General features: G+C 37.4%; 1 protein-coding gene across 19 annotated transcripts in view; it reads left to right on the top strand.

Moving 5' to 3' along the window:
* The window catches only part of ZNF536 (zinc finger protein 536), a 463,664-nt gene that overhangs the window by 33,890 nt on the left and 414,774 nt on the right, over positions 1-15,000 (top strand). Inside the window, exon 3 of one of the 19 annotated variants that reach the window (XM_075940160.1) lies at positions 5,440-5,562. The exons of the other annotated variants lie outside the window; for them this stretch is intronic. The gene's annotated coding sequence lies outside the window, so the exon portion shown is untranslated. The remainder of the gene's footprint in view (positions 1-5,439; positions 5,563-15,000) is intronic. 19 annotated transcript variants of the gene reach the window in all.

The raw sequence follows: 15,000 nt of genomic DNA, 5'->3' as shown, positions 1-15,000 counted from the left end.
CTCAGAGGGACTGGATATCCAGAAGACCCCTAGGCAAGTGACAATAGTAATTGAGATGGAAGTTGAGGAGGGCCTAGACAGGAGTAGTAGTGGCTGTGTAGCTAGAAAAGGTTGGTTCATTGTTCAGGAAGAAGTGGGAAGATAGAGATATGATTTAAATGTGTGGCTCATTTAAGAGGAGGAGTCAAAGATGATGCCCGGAGTATGGTCTGGAATGACAGGGAGGAAAGTGGTATTGTCAGCAGTGTCAGTGAAAGTGGAGTAAGGTGAAGAATTGGAAGGAAAGACAAGGAGCTTAGTTTTAACTATTTAAATTAAATTGCTGTCAAGAAATCCATGAGAAGAGATCTAAGAAGACAGAGTCACGGGATTAGAAGGAAGGTCTTAGTGGTAGAAAGATCATCTCAGGGAATACTGCAGAACATGCAAGAGGGAGGGAGATCAAATTGTAAGAGATGCTTGCAGGAACCACCATGTAGGTAGGAGGAGAAGTAGGAGAGAATGGAGAAATCAAGGGCAACTGAGGTGTACCTTCCTGATTTCCTGATGAAGCACTGGCTGCACCCTGCTTAGTTTGTTAGCTCTGACTGGATCACAGTACAAAGCAGCATGGGTGAAGTTTATGGTCATGAACAGTTGCAATGTCAGTGTGAGGTTTGCTTATAAAAATGTTGTAAAAAGTTACTGTGTGGTTGTTGTAGCCAATTTTGAAATTATGACAACTTGGCACAAGAACTGAGTCCATATTATAGATTAATGTCTTGCAAAAACAATAATCCAAGTGTGAATGTTTATCTTTGCAAGCCCATTGTACAGCGTATGGCCATATCAGTTTATGGGTTTTTTGGAGTCAGAATATGCATTGTTTAGAGTGAGGTGAAAAAGAGCTATGAGGCAAAGATGAGTGGTTTTGTGTCACTTAAAGACAGAATATGACATCACTGATATCTATATACCATTAAGCACCTATGAGTTTTTACATTAAAAAAATTAAACTAATAATGAAGAAGATACTTCTTGAATGACATCACTGGAATGATCCATTATTGCTTCTCTATGCGCCAACTTCAGTTGGGAGAAAACCTGCCATGTGCATTCTTTGTAAGGATTTAGTGTGCCCGGAGGATGGTATTTGATTCTTGTGCATTCACACTCCCTGGAGGATTGTTGGAAGTTGGGGGTGGTGGAGAACCCCAGACTTTCATGATAATGTGCATGAAGATAAGACAATTTCATATTAAGATCAGTCCATTTGTCTTTACTTGTTCTTAGCTGAGACTGGGTATTTGCCTTTAGCCTGCTTTTCTAAGGTTTTCAGGAAGACTGACAAATGTTTCACTTGCTTCATCTTGCATGAATAGCATTGGAGGAAGAAGCACACTGTCCCGATTGTAAAACCCTTCAGGGGAGAGGCCTGCCATTCTGTTTCCCCATTCCACAGCAGCAAAGGGAGAGGGAAAGGACTGGGCTTCCCCAAGAATGCTCTGTTGTTCACATTTGTGTTGAAAGTTGAACTTGGGGGATGTTTCTCTGAGAGCAACTAAGGCCATATGTGTGAACAAGAGAGACATCATTAACCTGATGATGAGTTCACTAGTCTATGTTCATGCAATGCTCATCACTTTTTTATTTAAGCTGCATGTGTCTCTTGCTCTAGAAGCAACTCCTTTCCCCCTATGATTGCTGTTGCGCTTTAGATGTATGTTGATGCTCATCTGCCTAATGGAAAATACCTACATTTACAGCAGAGTCACAAGTGCACCTTGGGATGCATCTATTATTTATAAAGACCCATCATCACACCCCTCGCAGTTACATTTTATGCTGCTTGTGGGTGTACTCCTGTGTCTTGTTGGCAATGCAATTAGTTGCACTGTGGGAGATTCCCAGGTTCAAAGCCAGCCATGTAAAATCTATTTCACCCCTTTTTAATATGTGGGTCTTTTTATAAATGCTACTCCCCTCCCAACATCCCTTCATAAACAAAGCAGAATAACACTGTTAGAGAAAAGCTTATACACATCTGATCCAGCCACTATGCCTACTTGTTATATATTATACTCAGCTTACTTGCTCTAGACCACCACTATGCAGGTGGGAGAGTGAGGGCCATTGAACACTCCTTGTTTTTCCAGTGGATCACAGTTACAAAAACATCTGTGCTAAATAACTTTATGCCTAAGCGCTGTTGCAAATTCAGTGCTCAATAGCCCTCACAATTCCTAATTTCTGACATGGAGGGGAGGGTGTCATTTAGGAACTGTACAGGGGCTGCAGTATGAAGCATTCTGGAAACATTTGTGAAGGGCTTTTTTAGGCATGTTTCAGTTACAGTGAAATACTCCTGAGCACTTTGCTTCTCTGTTTTGATTGACTCCATTTAAAAGTGGACAAAATAGATGTTGAGCATGTGATTGGTGTAATGAAGCAGAAGGGTGTGAAGATGTCATATAATGACTGGAAGCGAAAACCTAAAATTTGAATTCCCATATGCAGTAGACTTTCGATAATCTGGAACCTTTGGGACCTAGGTGGTGCCAGATTATCGGATATGCCGGACTATCAGGAGGTACTATAAGCTGGTTATATATATATTATATATATATATATATATATATACACACACACACACACACACACACACACACACACACACACACACACACTGTATACAGTATATGCTGTATATAAAGTGTTTTAACCCTTTTTATTGTAAATACTGTATACAGTATACTGTAATGTTTTAGGTTTTTTTAACCTTTTTTACCCTTTTCGCTCAGTTCAGCTGCTGCCATTGCCTTGTGACTTGTTTTTTGCTGAAGCTCACTCACTAGGATCTTGCCATTTTGATGCCGGACTATCAGGAGTGCTGTACAATTGGATGCCAGACTATTGGAGTTTTACTGTAATTGGCAAGTCTGTAAACTGCTAAATGACCAATTGATAGTATGTATAACCCCAGTAAGCCTTCTGGACCTGTTCTGGACTCCTTCCACTATCTCACATTTAGTATTGTGTAGAGACTTGCATGAGCAAAGAGTTGTGAGAACGTAGGAAGATAGGAGTAATTCTGTGAATAGAATGGATGTTCCCCTATATGACAACTGGTGAAGTAACTAGAAGATGCATACATGTGAAGGTAGAGTATGCCACCTATTTCAGATGTTCTTTGTGAAAATTATGCTGTTTGATTTGTCCCATTAAAGTACTTTAAATCAATCTTGATTTGAATTTGAAGAGAGTCTGCAGGGCAAAAATGGTTTGCTGGAATTTTGTTCATGTCTGTGAACTAACCATAGAGGGAACTGCAGTATTTCCCCCTTCATCTGGATAACTTTGAATTTATTTGGACCGTTGTTAGTGATGTATTTTAAGTTCAAGTTTAGTCTGTTGGGGTGAGTCTCATGGGACAAGTCATGTGTTGGAAGTAGCACAGTATTTATTTTGTGTCCCTGATTGGCTGAGCTTATCCCATATCATAGCAGCCAGCCCTCAAAGTAAAGGTCATTTCCACTTGAAAGTCAAAAATTCTCCTATCCATTATTTCCATGATTCCAGTGGCCAGTGTATATTGTAAACATATGTAAATCCTTCAGTTAGTGAGAGCTGTATCATTATCTATTCATGTTTAGGCTTATGTAATAAGTATATCTCAGCGGAGGTGAATATTTATTTCTCTGAGATCAAAGTTCTGTTGTTGTACTTTAAAACTTTCAAGCATTCCAGTGGTTTGGGTTTTCCCAACAAAGGTTACAATATGATGAACCATAAATTATGAATGAAATACTTGGTCACATCTGTGACTCATTCTGATGGAAGTCTATGTCTCATATATACAAATGTGGTTTTTTTCAATGTGGATTTACATACATTTATAGATTAGAATCAGGAACTATGCTTCCATTATAGTCAAATGCTTACTAGGTTAAAAGGTTTTCCTGAATTTTGATCCAGACATTTCTTTGGAAATAAGCTTTGATTTTAAGTTTTGCTCAACATAAATAATACACAATATTTGTGCAAGAGGTGAGTTAAAAGAAAGGAAAACAAAGAATATTAAAGTTATAAAATTTAAGAAATCCCAAACTGTCTAGCTTTAAAATTAAAAGGTTATCTATGAATAACCACAATCAAATCTTTTGTCCATATTTAATTTAAATGAGACTGCTCCATATTGACTTCTAATGCTAAAAGGCCACCCATCATGGAATCCCTGCAGCCAATGAAGCAAGCAAGTGAATGCTTTCTTAAATGATGCTAATCAGTCCAGAGAGGCCTGCCCTCTATCCCCATCAGTATTCTGTAATTCAGATGTGCTGATAACCTGAAATTGAATGTGTCAGTATGCAGACACATGAAGAAAAAAGAAATCTAGAAGGCAAACGATCCCACTATAGAGACTATGCCTATTTCTTTTTGTTTGTTTGTTTATTTGTTCAGGGTAAAGATTAAAAAGGATTGTTGCAAGTTGCTCTCAAATATTTATTGAAAGCTTTAAGAATATGTTGAATGAATAAATAGGTTACACACTCAATTTCCAGATACTGCATGGCAAATTAAGATTAAATATTAAAAAAACAAAATCATAAAGAAATGTTTAAACAACACCCTTAGGTTAAAATTCCACTGTGTAGATAGTAAGATTCTAATCTGAAATGTTTTAAAATATCTGTATGGCCCTGCTAGCACTAGCAATTAATTGCTAGATCTATTATAAATCCTGATTTTTCCAAAGTTTATACTTCAGCTGTTTAATTCTTATCTGATTTGAGCTTTGCATAGATACTTTCATCTCAAATGCAGTTTTTTTCCGAAAGTCCTTGGTTGTGATATTAGATACTGTTATATCAAAAATATTTTTGGGTAGATTTGTATATTTTCTCTGACTTGCTCTAATGGAACAATTGCTTAATTTTGCAAATCTATTTTTGCAGACACTCAGGGCCCAATTTTGTCTTCATATGCATATAGAATTCCCACTTCCAAATCAGTGGAAGTGGCACTCACATATTTGAAGGCAGAATTGGGTCCTTTGTTCTGAGATTAGATTGCTGCTTCTCATTTTTAAGATTGGATGAGTTATTTAAATTTTAATTTGACCTGTTGGGCCTGAGCTTTAAGTCCCTTTTATCACATTTTTATCTGTTACAAGGTGGATATTGATAACACAGTAGAATAAATTCATAAGTTTCATTGCCCCCTAAGATGATGCAATGGAATTTCATCTATTGAGGATTTTTGTTACATATGCATCTGAAAGAGGAAGATGGTGATGGCTAAATTGAGACTAAGATTTAAAGGTGTCAAAAGAGATTTTATTTTTCAAATCCAGTCATTTATTTTTTTTACATGATACAATACTATCATCAATAGATTTTATATAAAGCTTGTTTTAAATAAAAACATAAAGAGCCAAATAATAATGCTTTTCATCTGCAGATCTCAGAGGAGGCAAGTATTGCTATCTCCATTTTGCAGATGTGAAACTGTGGCACATAGAGGTGAAGTGATTTGCCCAAGGTCACCTGGCAGAGCTGGCCACAGAAGACAAGTCAAAGTCAGGTACTATAACAATAGACCATACTGCCTCCCCTGATGTTTCTCCTAGATGTTCATCTGTCCTCTGAAACTTGAGTAATAAAATGTATGTAGGCACCGATTTGTGAACAAGGGCGTGTATATGGATATGCACTGGGCCAGCAGTTCCGTAGCTTACACACATAACTGCGGGCATGTGCTGATGTGCACATTTTGGAGGCCATCCCTGAAAACATAGAAGATAGGAAACTGACAAAAAGAAAGATTCTATAGTTTCCACAGTGTCGTTATCTCATTCTGGTGAGTTGAGATATCACTCAATAGGGTAAGATGACTCAGGATTTTGTAACTCCGCTCACTGTTACAAGACACCTGCTGAATCTATCATTGACACAAAGGCTGTGTCTACATTGGCACCCCTTTCCGGAAAAGGGATGCTAATGTAGCACTTTGGAATAGGCAAATCCGCGGGCGATTTAAATATCCCCCGCGGCATTTGCATTAACATGGCTGCCGCTTTTTTCCAGCTTGGGGAAAAGCCGGAGAAAAGTGCCAGTCTAGACATTATTCTCCGGAAAATAAAGCCTTTTCTGGAGGATTTCTTATTCCTACTTGAAAGTAGGAATAAGAGATCCTCCAGAAAAGGCTTTATTTTCCAGAGAATCACGTCTAGACTGGCGCTTTTCTCCGGCTTATCTCCAAGCCGGAAAAAAGCGGCAGCCATGTTAATGCAAATACTGCGGGGGATATTTAAATCCCCCGCGGATTTGCCTATTCCAAAGTGCTACATTAGCATCCTTTTTCTGGAAGGGATGCCAGTGTAGACAAAGCCAAAGTGTCAAGTTAAAGATGAGGAAGGTTTAACTCTGACTGTTGTTTTCCAAGTTACAATTTAGTGTATGGGGAGCATTCATGATTTTTTGTTAAGATCAATGGCTTCTTTATGATCATATTTAGATCCTGAGAGATTCCAGTATGATCCCTGCTTTTGTGTCTCCCACTTCCACTTTGAGGTCAATCATGGCTACTGTCTTCCAGTAGAGGTGGCCCATTAGCTCTGATCATTAATTTGCCACAGAAGTTTCTGTGGAACAAAATGGTTCACTCTGGGTCTTATTGATCAATAGAAACATTCTTATGGACTTCTGTTGAAGTTGTCTCTGGCTTAATATTAGGAACTCCAGCTAGTGGCCTAATTTTCTGAGGTGCTTCTTTTAGCATTGATGGGAGCTGTGTGTGTTTAACCCACACACCTAGTGGTTGTGGTGAGCAGTGCCACTGAGACCACTTAAAGAGAGAAAGAATGAGTTTTAGCTCAAGCTGTAGAGGCTAATGCACTGTATTCCAGAGGTCCAAAATTCAGTTCCTCCTGTAGACATTACATGTGCTCAGTACCTGTGAAAATCACTGCTGTCAAGTCTTTCCAATCTTTGTTTATGGAGGGACTGAAAGAGACCAAGATCTGAACCAGGATCTCTTTTGTGTGCTGATAGTTCCCAAGATATTAGCAGACTGGCCCTAACTGTATGAAAATGACATATTGAGTTCTAATTATTTATTTGTGTGTTTATTTATATCTTCTCATTGCTTGTAGATTTCATCTTAAAAATATGTATTTGAAATTGTCAGTGATCAAAGGTTAGAAAATAAAACAGCTCTAGGATATGTCTAGAATTCCAGAAAAGCTCAGCCACATCCAGGGAATGCGTCTGCTCTTCCACTTTCTTTTTGGAAGAGCAGACGTGCTCTTTCAGAAGCCCTGTCTTCCTCCTCCCACGAGGAATTAGGGCTCTTTCAAAAGAGGTTTTTTTTTCTTAAATGTGGCCCATTGTAGATGGGTCAAATTTCAGAAAAGCATCTTCTGAAAAAACTATTGGAAAAAGGAACGCAAATTGCATAGTGCAATTTGTGTACCTTTTTCCGATAAAGCCCCGTGGTGTAGACATAGCCCTAGAGATGAAATGATTTTTTTGATGAAATTGAAGGGTCAGGATAATTTTTGCATGTGTGTGCAAACTTTGCAAGATGAAACCAAATATTTTTTCCTTACGTTTATAACTGAAGGGTAAACGTAAATATATAAGATCATTGATACCTTCCTCCATAATTCAGATCTAAAGTATGTTCTCTGTAATATCATTTAATTTAAATTAGTTGATTTTACTTGATCATTTTACACACACACACACACACACACACACACACACACAAATATGTGTGTGTGCACATACCCGTCTGTGTATTGAATTGATAAAGAAAGAACTCTGGTTAAATAATCCACTTTTGTCTGACAACGGAATCAGTTATAGAGGTGCAAATATGCAGAAAGCTATTTGGAAATGCATCCTCGTAGTTGTCAGGTTTTATTATGCAGGAAGGTGTCATGTTTGTTACGAAGCTGAGTGCAGATGGCAGAGTGGAAGAAATGGATCACTAATTTTAACAATGATTAATGAACAGAGATAGAAAATGAATTACATTGGACTATCGGAGGCAAGAAATATTTTTGAGAAAATTTTGACTCATCTGCTGTGCTGTTCTCCGTAAATTATTTTCTGAAATTCTATATGTTGTCAACAGTTGACTGCATTTTCCATTACTGTCTATTTCTGTCCTTAAGTACTTTTGTGTTATTAGAGATACATAATTTCAAAATACCAATACATTCCTGAATACTTAGAGAAAATGTATGTAACAGTATGAATGTTCCAAAGACTCTAGCCATAAATGTCGTGTTTTATAATAATCTTTTATTTTTCCTCATTTTATCACAACATTAGATATGTTTGATGTAAAAATAAATGAAAAAGAAGGGGTTTTCAGGGAAGGGGATGAAAAATCATTCTAAGTTTGGGAAACACAAGAGCGAATGTAACAAAAATGTGGCCAAGTATGTTTCATGGTTTTAAGTGTACAGTGCATATTTCACCATTTGTGATTTCACAAACTAACTAGGAACAAAACCAATGTACACAGCAGCTTTTTAAAATTGCCACTACATTTCCATTTGTCGTCTTTGCTATTCACGCTATTGGCTTACGCATCTCCTCCATGCCCTATGGCCACTCTGCAAGGGAAAGCTGAAAGTTGCCACAGAGTCCCAATCATTGTTTTACAACTTACTGAGATACACAGTCATGGTGTCTTTACTGCTGGCCTTGGAGTGAGGATGGATCCATTCTCAAGTTAGGGATAGTTCTGCCTGGAGAGAATGATGTCCTAACATTTATCCCTACTTATATATTTTATTGGAAGCTCCTAGAAAATTTTTCAGATTATTAAAATATTATATGTTTAAAACATAATTAATATCTGATTTTATATTATGGTCTAGAAGTTAACGTCCTGAAAAGCAATAGAATCAGACTAGTTAGCCCTTGCACAAGAATAGATAGTGTTTAGAGAGGGAAGATGGGGGCAGGGGGTGAAGGACATAAGTAGCCACCTGTATCTAATTCTGACATTCATGGGGCTGGACAGCACATTACCTACTTGTGGCTAGTATTGCCAAATCTGCTGTAATGGCTGGCCATGTATTTGGGAAAGCAGGAGTGCACACTGATTTAGAGACAAGGGGAGCTGTGAATACTCAGCATCTTTGAACATAAGGCACTTGAAATTATTTCTGGAGATCTGTCTTTGCAATGCATTTCCTGGGAGCCCCAGAGAGAATTATGGTATAGTTGGCCAGAGTTCTTCTTCTGCATCATGGTCCTGCTGCACCCATTTCCTGTTGCACAAAGCCATAATCCAGCCACAGAACCAGGAATAGCCATAACATGTTAAGTGCTCAGATTTCTTCTTTTGGTGCCAAGTAGTATCTGGTGCTTCTGGTAGTATCTTACTGCTGTACCTGCAAACTATAAGGTGGTGATGTTAATTGCATTGTTACCTGATAAAACACACTAGGCAATACTTAGACCTATTGCAAACAGGTCAAACTCCAGTGAAGTCAGTGGAACTGCATCTGCTTACACCTGATCTGAATCCAGCCAATTATATCTCAGGAACAATGCGGTAGCTAATCACATAGTAATGGTAGTGCAAAGTTTCTACTGAATGAGCTTCATGTTAACACAGCTACTTTATTAGGGACATGATTCTGTTGGAGTTTAGTTCTTTAACAAGTCCTTCTCCATTCAGGAAATCCCATTGATCTGAAGGAGACCATTTGCATGCAAAAGGAATGATCATGTTCATGAATGTCTTCAGGATTAGGTCCTTCACAGTTAATTTTTGCTACAGAACATCCAATTTACTGGATGTGAAGTAATTTGCTAAACATCAGTAGTTGTCTAAAGAGCCTAAGCCACAATAGCAATGCTTGAAGTAGGGGGAACTTAGATTAGTTTAAAACATCTATATGCTTTCCATGTGGGTGTTCACTCTGCCACCTGCCTAGATTTATATGGACAGCTACATTTTCCAATGAGATCAGTTTGGTTTGTGAGAAAGCCATGTACCTTGCTCTAACCCTAACTTAGAAAGGTTGGGCTTCGTTCTGCTTCCATCAAGGTTAATGACAGTTTTGAATTGTGATTTTAAAAGTAGGAAGATGAGGAACATGCTTTGGAAGTTTCAGACTTGATTTTTTTTAGCAGCTTTACCCTTAAAATATAAGTGTATGAAAACAGTTATGAATTATTATATTTAACCTACCTTTGCATAGATAAATAGAAAATTCCTCTTGTCTAGTAGCCACATATATTGTTCTTATCTTACTTCAAATCTTGGCGTAGATATACTCAGGAGGCTTTGAAGTTATCAGGTTGCATTTACAGGAAAGGTTACGTTTTTTTCTGTTTACTTTATACACATTTGTTTATAACTGCCAGCAAAAATTTTAAATATCTTTATGAACAATTCTAACGTATTATTCTGCATGCAGTTATATTCCTGATGGGAACATACTTTAGAAAAACAACTACTGAAACAGTACAAGTCCTGCTCAGGTTACACAGCATATGCTAAATACTGAGAAAACATACACAGTGCTTTAGTGAACAAGGTAGAGGAATGCTCGTGGGAGCCAATTTAAAATGTGACTTAAGGCAAGCATGGCTTTTTGTATCTGTTTCTTTTGGCAAACTGGTGAAATAGCAGCGGTGGCTGGAATCCCCGTGTAACCACCAGAGGTTACTTGTGCAGAAACCAATGTGTGTATAGAACTTACATGAGGATGGCTGAATTTTAGTTATTGACCTAGCCTTTAATATGAGAGACTACTATTCCAATCACATGATTCTCTATTATGTGAGTGGTAAAGAAAAAAGAGTTAGGTCATGTTTTCTTTAATCATATATCAGGAAGACTGAAAGAATTGGGCTTGTTTAGTTTAGAAAAGAGAAGACAGAGGGGACATGATAGCAGATTTCAAGTATCTAAAAGGGTGTCACAAGGAGGAGGGAGAAAAATTGTTCTCCTTGGCTTCTGAGGATGGGACAAGAAGCAATGGGCTTCTTTTATAGGAAGGGAGGTTTAGGTTGGACATTAGGAAAAACTTCCTAACTGTCAGGGTGGTTAAACCCTTGAATAAATTGCTTAGGTGGGGTTGGAATCTCCATCGTGAGATTATTTAAGAGCAGATTAGACAGACACTTGTCAGAGATTATCTAGACCAGCATTTCCCAAACTGTGGCGGTGTGAGAACATCTACCAGCCAGGCAGTTCGCAGCTAAGGACTGATACACCTAATTATAATAAAACTTACCTAATTAGAAAATAGCAGGCATTTTATATGTCTGGTAATTTCTCAATTTGTTTTCCGGACAAAACCCTGAAATACCGGTCTGTCCGGTACAAAACCAGACACCTGGCAACCCTACCCCTCCTTGCACCCTCCCTCCTAGCCAGATATCCTACCCTCAATCTGCTCCTGCTCCCGCCTCCTGGAGTGCCCATGTGGCGCAAGGTCCCCCAAGCCCTGGCCCAGGCTGGGCGGAGGATGCAGCCAGGTGAAACACTGACAATTTATTCATTTTTAATTCTTTTTTTATATACGTTTATATTTTTGGGCTGCAAAAAACAGTACTGAAAAAAAAATGGGTTCCAACTAAAGTAAAAAGTTTGGGAAACTCTGATCTAGCCAGCTTTCAGTCCATTTATCCAATCCATATTCCCTTAACTTGCTGGCAAGAATATTGTGGGTGACTGTATCAAAAGCTTTGCTAACGCTGGCACTGGAGGCTTTGGGAGGACCAGAAACAACTTATCTGAATATTCATAATTTGCTTAATGAATATGCAAATATGCGAATGAATGTTACCAGTCCTCCAAAAGCTCATGAATGGATTTACTGGTCCCCGTGTCAAAAAGTTTGGGAACCCCTGATCTAGACAGTTCTTGGTCCTGCCGTGAGGGCAGGGACTGGACTCAATGACCTCTTGAGGACCCTTCCAGTTCTATGATTCTATATGCAACTTTGACAGAGTTGTACGAAGAATAATCAGGCTTTGGCAAGCAACTTAAGAAATGCTGTTTTCCACCTCAATAGTGAGACGTTATAGTGCAGTTTCTCTAGCAGTTCCGGGCGGGATCAATATATATGCAGTAAAGTGGCTATGTGATAAATATTCTAATCTTAGTTCTCAATAGTCTATGTATAATACTGTGTATGGATATATTGTGTGCATAGGTATACATATGCATTATTTTACTAAGCGTTGCTACCATTATATTCATATTCATGTACACAATCCAACTGAAGATATATCTGTTAATAAAAATCTTCTTTGGTACTGTTTGGTCCAGAAGTAGCTTATACTAATTTTAGTCCATATAAGCAACCTTAAACTTAATGTTGTCTAGCTATTTTATAAGAAGAAGTAAAGAAAAATGTATACAAAATTAAGTCCACTTTATATAAATACTTACATGTGTGAATCAAGGTGCTCATATACATAAGTGTTTATACAATTGGGTCTCAAGTTTTAAATATTTTCTTCTGTCTTAAGTTTAAATAACTTGAGAAAATATTTGGGTTTTCTTAATATTTCAATTTTCCACATGAATATTTAAATTCTTTTCCCTTGTATGGTATCGACACAGAAATTAGTGTTTTATGACCCTTAATAAATGTATATAATATAAGTAAACATACATTCAAACAGGATGTATGTGTGTATATATTAGAATGTATACTGTTAACGCTGGCTATATCATGAACTAGAGGCCTGTCATACTTCTGTTATTTCAGGTAAATAACTGATTGACCTTTGTGGTGCACTGATACTTCACTAATCAGAACCTGAAATCTGTATAACAACACTTCATTTACTTGATAGACAAAAGAACAATTGCACTTGAAGTAATGTGATTTCTAAATAGACACTGCCTGTCAAAAGTAAATGCATTAGAAGTAAAATGTAGCTCAAGGAGACAATTAGCAAACAGAGGTGACACTGTAAACAGGTGCACCCATTATTCCCAAAGCTTGTGGCAATATATTCACATCTTTTAGACTGATGGAAGATCATGTGACAGTTTGGTGAATTATCTATCTGTATCATCTGACTGATGAAGCCTGCTGCAGTTGCAGATCATTTAAAAATGCATCTCACAAATTACATGGTAGCTGCGAAAAAATGCAGGTTTTTACGAACAATGCTTTTCTAAAGCTATGTGCTAGAATACCTAATTTTTCTTTGAAAGGATGTAGAGCATTTCATTATGCTATGTATACAGTCAGTTAAGTTTGTGCAAATTCATTATAATGTTTGTTAATCTATAAAACATTTTCTATTCCAATTTTAGTAGCATTGTATATTTTTTTAAAAAATCGGCTGTTTCTGAAACACTTATATCTGTGAGCAGAAGGAGAATAACACACTTCTTATGTAGTCTTCTTAAATCACTATTCATCAAGGAAGATTTGAGATGAGAACATTTGACCTACATCTTTTTGTGAGTTATTGGATTTTTTTCTTACATGGAAAATGTAAAACAAACAGGAGAGAATCTATAAACAAACCCTCTTTCAAATAGGTTGAGATGAGGTAGTATTCACTTGTCTAACATCTTTTTATGTGGTGTGGTCTCTTATGATGTGTTATAACCTGATACACTAACTGGATATGTTCTTTTCTAAATTGTCTTTTATATAAATATTTTAAATTTCCTCCCCTTTAAAATTAGGCTTAGCCACAAAAAGTTCTTGGGTCATGTATTTATCACTACTTATTTGTTGTGGTAACTCAGAACCAGATAGCAAAATACCACTAATACCTTATGGGCAATAGGTACTATTTCATATTCTGTTATTGCTTTGTGCAACTTGGAAATATATACACATAAATATAGTTTTATATTTGTATAGCTATATAATGTTCCCTCAAATAGTTGCTAGTATATAGATGGGCCAGCATCTCCCAACACTTTGTGACTTTTCTAAATCTGTACTTGGCAGAAGAGGGTCATGCCTAGTGACACACACCTAAGGTAACACTTTTCAAATATTGGACTTGATCCCAGAAACCCTGCAACTCACACAAGTAAATCATAGGATCTATTGAACTAAACTCAACTACTCTTTTGTGCCAACATAGCAGGATTGGGCCCATCTTATAATGAGTCTTCCTCAAACCACTTTTACATGCTGTGAATGAGGAACTGATTCAGCAGGTATTGCAAATAGTGTCCAGTGCTAGCTGATGTGCAAAATTCTTGTGTGCTTGCCCCGCAATACCATACCTCCTCCACCTTAAGCTTTCCATAGATGCAGTGAGCTTAATTTTTACATTCTTTATGTTATGTTGAACAGAAGATCACAGCCCCAATTTTTTTCCTTATTCTCTTTGTATATGTGGAGTGTTCATGTGATTTACATCATAGGAAGTATGATAGAAAATACAATCCTCTTTTTCTGAGTAAAGTGTGAACTTCATGGAGGAAGATAAGCTTATCTTCCTCCATAAGTGCAAGCAGCCATCATTACATTTCATGCCCAAGCTGCATGCACTTGAAAAATATTGTGAACATTGGACAAATATATATTGGACGCTCACATGCAAATTATTTATTTCTTGGGCTGAAAAGAGGGTGAATGGTATGGGGTGAGGGTGTGGGGCATGAGGCATATTTTATCATTCTTGTGCAGGTTGCCTAAATTTTAACTGTGTGGATCAGTACCATCACATTCAAACCACAGCACATCAGCATGTACTATATGGTCTCTCTGTGTTATATGGTAGGTGTGATATAACAAAACTCTTATCAGTAAATACTTAGTTATCTTGCTGGGTTTTTTTTGTTTTTGTACCACTTAAAGAAAGGAAAATATTTTAAAAGTTCTCCACAGTGTAGCCAGTGGATTAGCTCAGGCTTTACCCGAGAAGTTGATCATCCAAGTGGGAGCAAAAGTAAACACAGAGTTGTAAGAAAAAGATTTCATGTTCTTCCATATTGTTGCATGTATAGTATTTTAGTCAAAGATGATACTAACACTACTTCATGTAATATGTGACT

The sequence above is a fragment of the Pelodiscus sinensis genome, chromosome 12 (assembly GCF_049634645.1).
Source record: "Pelodiscus sinensis isolate JC-2024 chromosome 12, ASM4963464v1, whole genome shotgun sequence".
NCBI classification, from domain to species: Eukaryota; Metazoa; Chordata; order Testudines; family Trionychidae; genus Pelodiscus; species Pelodiscus sinensis.
This window is presented reverse-complemented; position numbering and strand designations above follow the sequence as displayed.